Source organism: Theropithecus gelada, chromosome 6 (genome assembly GCF_003255815.1).
Source record: "Theropithecus gelada isolate Dixy chromosome 6, Tgel_1.0, whole genome shotgun sequence".
In the NCBI taxonomy this organism is placed as follows: Eukaryota; Metazoa; Chordata; class Mammalia; order Primates; family Cercopithecidae; genus Theropithecus; species Theropithecus gelada.
Window position 1 is genome coordinate 113,997,332 of NC_037673.1, and position 10,916 is coordinate 114,008,247.

Below are 10,916 nucleotides of genomic sequence, written 5' to 3' on the forward strand. Positions count from 1 at the left end.
TTTGGAGAAACAGCTATACAAATCCTTTTCCATTTTTAAATTGTGTGATGCACCTTTTTGTAAGTTAGTTGCAAGCATTCTTTATGTATTCTAGGTACAAATCCCTTACCAAATATATGATTTATAAATGTCTTCTCCCATTCTATGGGTGGTCTTTTTACTCAATGATGTTCTTCAAAGCACAAGGGATATATGTCATATTTTAAAAATCACCAATTTCTTCAAATAGTTGCATGAATCTAAACAATTAACTGGCTAATTGGAGGAAGAAGTATTCTGGTTCCACTTCTAATATCATATAACATAAATTAGAGACAAGTAGATTACATGGTATTTAATGGCTGTACCTTGGTCAAGGATCATTGAAATGACTGGCTTAGTATTCTAAAATATTTGGAATAAGTGTTTATATCTGCTTTTATGCATTTTTTTAAAATTTTCAGTTAATACTCTCGGATAATGTATTTAAGGATGCTTAAGGTAAGCCATTTGAATATTACCTGAGTCTTAGTTTATAGATACAAGATTCTACCTACTGAATTTTCTCTTTTTCTAATGAGATTTGGTTAGCCCACTTTCTAGCAAACTAGGACAAATTTCTGTAATTAGTATTATACATATTTTTAAAAGACTACAGTAGACACAATTTGGCTTTTTGAATTTTGCATAAATGCTACCTTATTCACTATGTTGAGTATTTCCCTTACATATTAATTTTTATACTAGTGCATTCAAAAACAATGTCTTGAGAGATTTCCCACACCTATTGAACTAGAGATGACACACTGCTATTGAAATAAAATACAAGCATTTTCCAAATGTCAACATTTGTTTACATTTTACATAGGTTTCTAGAAGGGGTCTTATCACACACTGTTATAAACAAAGGGGGGTGCAATCTAGTAAATTGTTTTTTTCCTGCTCTAGTTGACTTACTCATTCAGTTATCTAGAAACACCCATAACTTTAAATCTATATATCACAAGTTAATCATCTTGATATATAATTACTTTTATGGTTAGTTTATGATTTTATTTGAGCCCTTTGTGTGAAGATCATGAAAGCTTTATATCTTACACTAATTTTATACCATCTTCAGCTTTATAAGAAGTCTTTTAATAAGAAAGGCTAAGAAGTTAGTCAATAGTATTTATTTGAGAATATAGTTTTAAAAAGGTACAAATATTATAGGTTTGCCATTCTTTTCCAGGTTATAAAAATTAGGTATTAGTTTTCATAATGTTAACAGTGGAAGTAATGGGAATAAATATCAATTGGGCAATTTTCTACTTGGAGGAAACCAAGGCAACATAAATAATCATTAAGTGATTTAGTTATGTAAAATTACTTATTGGTCTTTTGAATGACTCTATTCTTGTTCGTTTAACTAGGTCGTATCACACATAATCATTCATTGTAAAATAAATTGTACTTCTAAAAATATTGCAATATTCTCATCATGATTTGTTATTTTTCTAGCAGCAATGTTAAAGTGATTGATGCATTCTGAAGAACTGCAAAACAGAAACAAAATAAAATAAAAAAGTTTGAAAGTGTAAGGTTTTTTTTTCTGTCTTTTTTATAAAATTATTATTATACTTTAAGTTCTAGGGTACATGTGCATAACGTGCAGGTTTGTTACATATGTATACTTGTGCCATGTTGGTGTGCTGCACCCATCAAGTTCATAGCAGACACACCATAGATGAAGTTAGGGATATTAACAAAATTATTTGTAACAAGCAAGAGTGCTGAAGAAATAAATAGGTTGCAGCTTCATATAAAGCTCTTCTCCTTCTCAAGAGAAAACTACTTTTTTACATGAAGTCTCTAATTTAATATAATGTGATTTGAATCCTTGTCCATAAAGTACGTTGTGCTTTTCTTTTTATTGTCGTGGTCCCAGCCCCTGCTGGGACAAGTCTGCTGTGAGAGATTGAAATTCTCTCTTTCACTTCAGCTGCAGTTGCCAAGACTCTGCCTCCCAGGCCTGTGTTCACCCAAAACAATGATTACCTTGGACACTTGCTAAATCATGGAAACCTCATTTGCACCTAAATACAGTCTATGTACATGAATAATAATTGCTCATCTTTCGGGTGAAATTACATAAACATACAGAGAAGCTACATACTTGGACATATTTATGGCAGCTTGGCTAAGAGTTTTCAAAAATCATTACATCAGGCTAATTAATCTTTTGAATTTTGCACAAGGAGATCTGTTCACATTACCCGATGCCAACCTTTCTTTCTCCCCATCTCCTGCTATTCCACATCTCAAACCAAACTGCCTTGCCCGACCAATTTCATTGAACATAGCCTTAATAGACAACATTTACTGAGCATTTGACATGCATGAGACTCTAAACTAAGGGCTTTATATGAGCAAAATATATTTTGTAAAATATTGGAGAGATAGTCATGGCACAATAATTTAAAACAGCATGAATTTTGTATTCAGATATACCCGAATTCAATTCTTGGCTATGTCTCATGCTAACTTGGACTTAAACTTTCTGTTTCAGTTTCTGCATCTTGGAAGTAAGGAGGGTAATTATAACTTGGAAATTTTTTGAGAGACTTCTCCCTGGACATGGAGCCCGTCACTTGAGCAATCAACATAAAAACCCAGGACTCAAATCCATATTTTTATCAGTATGTTTTACTGTCACCATTAACTTTTGGTAGCTCTTCCACTTTTAACAAGGGTGTTGAGACCCTTTGAGGTATTGAAAAATATTGCTCTATTTATGACTTATCAGAGATAGGAAAATATGATCTTATTTTATGTTTCTGAACAATTTAAATTCATACCATGCATTTTAGGTTTTGAAAACTATCCTACAGTATTTCCCACAGCTCATCCACTCCTGTCTTTCCAATTACTTTTCTTAACCCAGCTCTGAGAAATAATTTTGTACAGTGTGCAGGGTTGTACATGGGTGACTTTGCAGGGAGTCATGGCATTTGTATGAGGAAGGAATCACAGAACTGAATACAAGTAGTGGATTTGAAAAAACAAAGAAACTTGATTCCGTTTTCTAACTTCTGATTTTGTCACATGTGTTCTGTGACTATGAAAGTGGTGTGTTTCTCAGTATCGATGACTATCACTCATAAACTGGAATCTCTTGGCTCTAATTGTTTCTTTTAACACCAATATGTAATATGATAAGGAAATATTAAGGAAAGGGGTGAAGGAGAAAAGATAAAGTATTTTTGATGTTATTAAAATCTAAGTAATAACCATAAAGGGTTACATAAATGAACATAAATCTATAGGCCTTTATAATGAATTTGCAGGTTGTTTTATTTTATGAAGAACTTGGGGTGAACCCTTGAGCTCTTGTCATTATGTATATTTCTTCCAAAACTATCCTATGGGCTGGATTAGAGGAAACACAGTAAGATTTATAAAATGTTATTTTAACTCTCTTTATTGGCACTTTGTGCATGCACACACAAATGTAACTTTACAGCTCCCCTGGATTGTCCATGATAACCTGAAGATGCTGAAGAAACAGAAACTCAGATTTCATTGGATTAACACTTATTTTTACCCAATGGAGTGCAAGTCAAAGGCACTCCATAAACTGAATTTGTAATTCTAGGAAGCAATGTTCTGAACCAGAAAGCAGGAAAGAGTATTAATCAAAAGTGAAAAGGTTCTGCTGAAAGCAGAACAGTCTTGGAAAATGATTTTAAAGATCACTTGCCATGCACACAATTATTTTGTAGTTGCAGTTCATGCCAAGATTTTAAAGAAAACTGATGGGAAATTTCATTATTCAAGTATGCACTGTATATACAGTGTAATCCCAGTCACTCACTGAGGCAAGGCAAAAGTGACATTAAGACACAATATTTTAAAAATCTCATTGTTCCATACTATACAAAGTGAGCTTTCATTGCAAATATTTATTTCTATTATGAGGTCTACAGAGGCATAATATTGTTAAAATGAGAATAGTTTCTGAACCATATAGACTTTTATGGATATTTTAAAAATACATCTCTAAAGTGTTGAATAACTGGTACTGTTATTCCTTATTTTCGTTTTTCAATGTATTTTACCAGTTCAGGAAGGATGTAATTCAATAAAAATTCCTGTTACAATCTGAAACATCCTCTCCATTTTCATAGTAGTAACTGGGGACACTGCTTCAACATAGTTAAGCCTGTTAAAGGTGTTGAAGAGACAGCTTTTGTCAGCTTTAAAAGATACTTATTTCTTAAAGAAGGGATAAGGTTGATAGACTCAATATGATAAGAGATTCTGTCTTACGGAAAAATAAAATCAACTCAAAGAGATGTTTTTTTTCTCTTTCCCTTACGTGCCAAAGTAGTGGACTACTTTCTTGTCCCAGGGTTTTCTATATAAGCTCAAGAACATACATCCCATAATATCTGTTAAATGAAAGGAATGATTAACCTTTTACTAAAAAGATAATAATAGAATTAAGTGAAACCATTTACTACATTGAAGGGATTGATGTTTTGTTGAAATAACTGGTTAAACTAAAATATTTTGTCCATTGTCTTACTTTTATTCTAATTCCAGTCATAGATTTACTTGTTTATCTGACAAAAGATAGTGCTGCTGTGGAGAATTATGAAATAAGTATAAATCTTCATAGTGTAGGTAAAATACACTTTCAAAAAATAATCCGGTGGAGGAAAGAGGCAGTATCTTTTGAGACTCAACACCAGTTCCAGTCTTTGAGCTTTGAACTTTGCCTGTTCCACTTTCATGGGACTAACTGTATGATTCCAAAGCTCATTCTCTGAGGTGGAAGTTATAATGACAGTTCTGCAAAGCTTTTATTTTTTCCTCACCCAGATTACCATTCCTTCTTAGGAGTTTAAGCAAACTATACAGTAAATACAAGATACCATGTAATAAAGTTAGTACATGCCTTCGATGAGTTTTACCTAAGTTGCATCACTTTTTTTATGGCTACCTTATCTTCATTTCTCTAGGTAATATATAGAAAGTAACTTTACATTAATGCACAGACCATTAACATATATTAAAATCTCAATGAAATTAGTGTCATTTTATTCTCTTTTCCTGAGCTATTTAATTGGTTGTTACTTCTGTTTCCTACAATGTATTTGTTTTAATATGCTTTTTAATTCAAACATCAAATATTTATTAACTGCCAACTATAACTATGGCAATATATTTTGTTCAACAAATGCTTCTTGAATGCCTAGTGTGTGAAAGGAATTATACTGTAAAATTCAGGTATAAAAACATATGCTTTTGATGGTCTTATCCTCCAAATGCTTATAAAGAGCTAATAAGCCAAATGCTATTCAAAATTAAAAGTCATTGTGTAATTTTAAGACCTTCATTACCGTCACCAAGGAAATATTAAGAGACAAACTCCAGTGCACATTTTGATAATTAAACTGATAGCACTTAGCATATAGTTATGTTATACCTTGCTTTAAGTTGGATAAGTTAAAGTATTTTTTCTAATGCAATTGTACCTGATTTTGTGAAATATTTTAATTCCTAACAGCCTTATAGGCATACCTCACTTTATTATGCTTCAGTTTATTGTACCTTCTAGATTCTACGTTTTTACAAATTGAAGGTTTGTAGCAATCTGTATCCAGCACGTCTATTGGTGCCATTTTCCAACAGCATATGCCCTCTTTTGTCTCTGCGTCACATTTGTTAATTACTGCAATAGTTGAAACATTATTAATACTATCATTATATCTGTTCTGGTGATCTGTAATCCATGATCTTTTATGTTACTGTTGTAATTGCTTCTGTATGCCATAATCTGCACCCATGTAAGATCACAAACTTAATCAATACATGTTTTGTGTGTTCTGACTGCTCCATTGACTTGCTGTTTTCCCATCTTGCCCCTTCTCCTTTAAGGAGAGGCTCTTTATTTCCTGAAACATAGCAATATTGAAATTGGGACACTTAGTAACACCACAACAACCTCTAAGTCTTCAACTGAAAGAAAGAATTGCACATCTTTAATTTTAATCAAAAGCTAGAAATGATTAAGCTTAGTGGGGAAGTCATGTCAAAAGTCAGGACAGGTGGAAAGCTGGGCTTCTTGTGCCTTTTAGCCAAGTTGTGATACAAAGGAAAAATTTGTGAAGTAAGTTAAAACTGCTACTCTAGTGAAAACATTAATCATGAGAATGCAAAACAGCCTTACTGCTGACATGGGACAAAATTTGAGTAGTCCGAATAGAAGATCAAACCAGTCACAAAATGTCTTCAAGCCAAAGCCTAATTCAGAGCAAGATCCTAATTCTCTTGAATTCTATGAAGGCTGAGAGAGGTGATGAAGCTGCAGAAGAAAAGTCTGAAGCTAGCACAGGTTGTTTCATGAGGGTTAAGAAAAGAAGCCATCTCCATGACATAAAAGTGCAAAGTGAAGCAATAGCTGCTGATACAGTGGCTACAAGTTATCCAGAAGATCTAGCTAAGATAACTGATGAAGGTGGCTACACTAAAAAACAGATTTTTCAATGTAGATGAAACATTTTTCTATTGGAAGAAGATGCCATCTAGGACTTTGATAGTGAGATAGGAGAAATGAATGCCTGGCTTCAAAGCTTTAAAGGACAGACTGACTCTCTTGTTAGGAACAAATGCAGCTGGTGACTTTAAGTTGAATCCAATGGTCATTTACTATTCTGACAATGTTAGGACTGCTAAGAATTAGGCTAAATCTACTCTGCCTGTGTTCTGTAAGTGCAACAACAAAGCCTGAATCACACCATATTTGTTTACAGCATGATTTACTGAAATATTTAAAGCCCACTGTTGAGACCTACTACTCAGGAAAAGAAATATTTCTTTTAAAATATTACTGCCCATTGACAGTGCACATGCTCACCCAAGAAGACTGATGGAGATGTACAAGGTAGTTAATGTCACTTTCATACCTGCTAAGACAGCTTCCATTCTGCAGCCCTTGGGTCAAGGAATATATTTCACTTTCAAGTCTTATTATTTAAGAAATATATTTTGTAAGGCTATAGCTGATGGATCTAGGCAAAGTAAATTAAAAAAACTTTCTCGAAAGGATTCACTCTTCTACATACCACTAAGAACATTCACGATTCATGAGAGGAGGCCAAAATATCAACACTAATAGGAATTTGGAAGAAGAAGATCCGAAGCCTCATAGATGCATTTGTGGAATTCAATACCATCAGTGGAGGAAGTAACTGCATGTGGTGGAAATAGTAAGACAGCTTTAATTGTAAGTAGATTCTAAAGAATAGACTGAATAGCTGCAGTCTTATGGTAAAACTTGAATGGATGAGGAGTTGCTTCTTAGAGATGAGCAAAGAAAGTGGTTTCCTGAGTTGGAATACACTCAGTGGATATGTTGTGAACATTGTTGGAATAAAGACAAAGGATTTAAAATATTATGCAAACTTAGTTGATAAAGCAGTGGCAGTTTGATAAGAGTGACTCCAATTTTGAAAAACGAAATTCTGTGGGTAAAATGGCATAAACCAGTATTACAACTTACAGAAAAATATGTCGTGAAAGGAAAAGTCAATTGATACAACAGACGTCATTACTGTCTTGTTTTCAGAAGTTGCAACAGCCAGTTCAACCTTCAGCAACCACCAAACGGTAGTCATCAACCTGGAGACAAGACTGTACACCAGCAAAAAGATCCCAACTCAATGAAGGCTCAAATGATTTTAGCTTTTTTTTAGCAATAAAACATTTTTAAATTAAACTATATACATTGTTGTTTTAGACAATGTTTTTGCACATTCAGAATACAGTAAAGTGTAAACATAACTTTTATATACACTGGGGAAACCAGAAAATTTGTGTGACTTACTTTATTGCAATATTTGTTTTATTGTGCTGATCTGGAACTAAATATATCTGAGATATGCTTGTACTGATAATTATTTTAACACCAAGATATTTTAAAATTCATTAAATAAATTTTTATTTAAATAGACCTCTAGCATAAATTTATTGGTAACTAAAGGCTTGTTTAACAAAAGGAAATACTAAATTATTAAGGTTTTGCATGACTTTGAAAATTTCTATATTGAATTATAAATACTATGGAATTATAGCCATTTTTTGTTTTTTTAAATCAAAGATTTAGTTAAATTTTTCTCAAATGCATCTTCAGGGTTGAAGTCTGCTTATCATTAACATTTGATATCAGAAGCACTAATTCTTTGTTGTAGCCTTATTTTATCAAAAGCTGATCAACTATATCTGCATGAGTCTCTGGGAGAGCTGCAAAAGTAATTAAAGGTCAAAATGGAGGCTACAGCTACATACAGTATCCCTGTGCCAACTCATGAGAGCTGAGAATTATGACATGGACAGTTCTGGGTGAAAAGCTTACTAGTAATAGAATGTAGTATGTTTTAATTTAAAAACAATTTACTATATTTAATTCAAATTAAAATCATAAAATCATTAGAATAAACCATAGGGATAAATTTTAATGATCTTGGCAACAAAAGAAAAAGTAAAAAAAAAAAAAATGTCTTCACAAATATTAAAAACTTCAGTGCATCAAAGAATATTATCAAGAAATTGAAAGGCTCTCTGGAAGAATGGGAAAAGATATTTGCAAATCATATGTTTGGTGGGGGAGCAGGATCCATAATATGTAAAGATTTCCTACAACTCAGCAACAAAAAGACAAACAACCCAATTAAAAAGTTGATAGAGGACTTGAATAGATATTTCTCTAGAAAAGATATACAAACAGCCAACAAGCACATGAAAACATACTCAAAATCATTAATCATAAGGTAAATACAGATCAAAACCATAATGAAATACCAGTTCAAATATATTAATATAGTAATAATAATAATAATAGGGTGGGCACAGTGGCCCACGTCTGTAATCCCATCACTTTGGGAGGCCAAGGCAGGTGTATCACCTGAGGTCAGGAGTTCCAGACCAGCCTGACCAACATGGTGAAACCTTGTTTCTACTAAAAATACAAATATTGGCTGGGTGTTGTGGTGGGCACCTGTAATCCCAGCTGCTCAGGAGACCGAGGCAGGAGAATTGCTTGAACCCAGGAGGCAGAGGTTGGAGTGAGCCGAGATCATGCCACTGCATTCCAGCCTGGGTGACACAGTGAGACTCCTTCTCAAAACAAAACAAAAGAATAATAAGAATACTAATAATCAGAAAAATAACAAATGTTGGTGAGGATATGGAGAAATGGCTGATAGGAAGGCAAAATGGCACAGCCACTGGGACAAGCAGTATGAGTTCTTCAAAAAGCTTGTTATGGACTTGATGTGTCCACCCGCATCCACTGCCAAGTTCACACTCACTGTGATGGTATTTGGAGGTACGGCGTTTGGGAGGTCATTAGGCTAGGAGGTTAAAGCCCTCATTAATGGGATTAGTGCCCTTATCAAAGAGACCCCAGGGAAGCCCCTTACCATGTAAGGGCGCAGTGCAAAGACAGCTATCTACAAATCAGGAAGTGGTGCCTCACCAGGTACCTAATCTACCAGAGCCTTGATCTTGGACTTCACAGACTCTAGAACTGTAAGAAATAAATGTTTATTTTTTAGGTCATCAAGTTTATGGTATTTTTATTACAGTAGTAAGAACTAAAACAAAGCTAAACAGAATTACCATGTGACATAGCAATACCACTACTAGGTATAATGCCCACTGTAATTGAAAACAGGGACTCAAACAGATACTTTTATACTAATGTTTATTGCAGAATTATTCACAATAGTCAAAAGGTAAAAAGCCCAGTGTCTATCAACAGATTAATGCATAAACAAAATGTAGCATGTATCCATACAATGAAATATTATTCAACCATTAAAAGGATTGAAGTTCTGATACATGCTACAATATAGATGGATCTTGAAATAATTATATTAAGTGGAATAAGCTGGGCACAATAGGACAATATTGTGTGACTGCACTTAAATGAAATATCTAGAATAGGTACATGTAAAGACAGAAAGTAAGTTAGAGGTTACCAGGGTTAGGGAGGAGGTGGGGAACAAGGAATAATTTCTTAATGGTTACAGTTTCTGTTACAGGTGATGAAAACATTTTGAAAATAGATAGTGGTGATGGTTGAATAACACTGTGAATGTAATACCACCAAATTGTATGCTTAAAAATGTTTTAAGTGGCATTTTACAATATATATAACCACAATAAAATATATTTTAAAAATTTAAAAAATTTTATACTTAGTTCATTTTAACTTATATCTTTCTTTATATAAAAAACTTTATATCTACTTGATTAAATGTGGTAATTCTACAAGAAAATTGAAGAATATATTATTTATATATTCCAAGCAGTACTAAACATGTCAAGAAATTTTATTTAGTGCTACACATTTCCAGGCACTGATTTAAGAACTTTACCATTCTTAACTATTTCCTACTCATAAGAACCCTATGAAAGAGTAATTATTATTACTTTAGCCATTTTACAGATGAGGAAACTGAGAGGTAGAGGGTTAAGTAACATGTTCCAGGTGCAGTAAGCAGCAGGTGGTCAAGCTGAGCAGCAATTCCAGTCTGTTTCCAGAGTTTCTGCTCCTAACCACTAAGTTTGGCCATTTTGACATTTTGCATTTAAATTACTTGAAATTTAATGATCACACTGAAGCCAGGGAATGCCCATGTACAAGTGGAAGAATTCTTTCAATTCCTTCAAGAAAAGTTTATTATGCTATCTACAAATTCCCCCGGAACTGATTTAATTGTTCCTACTGCTAGTTATTATTAAAACTTAGCAAGTGGTTATCAGTACTTTTGCATTCAAACTATACATGTCATGTCTCGTTTTCAATGTGCCACTTGAAAATTGCTCTTTAGTCAGTTCAGTTCTCAGAGTTGTGATGCCAAAAGGTCAGTTAAAACATGGATTGTATT

The 10,916-nt window shown here is 33.4% G+C and overlaps 1 long non-coding RNA gene across 1 annotated transcript; it reads left to right on the forward strand.

Moving 5' to 3' along the window:
* The first annotated feature begins 443 nt into the window (after positions 1-443).
* Positions 444-7,975, forward strand: LOC112627134. The gene is made up of 2 exons (XR_003120019.1): positions 444-480; positions 7,592-7,975. It is a non-coding gene; the product is annotated as an uncharacterized LOC112627134 (long non-coding RNA).
* Positions 7,976-10,916: the final 2,941 nt, after the last annotated feature.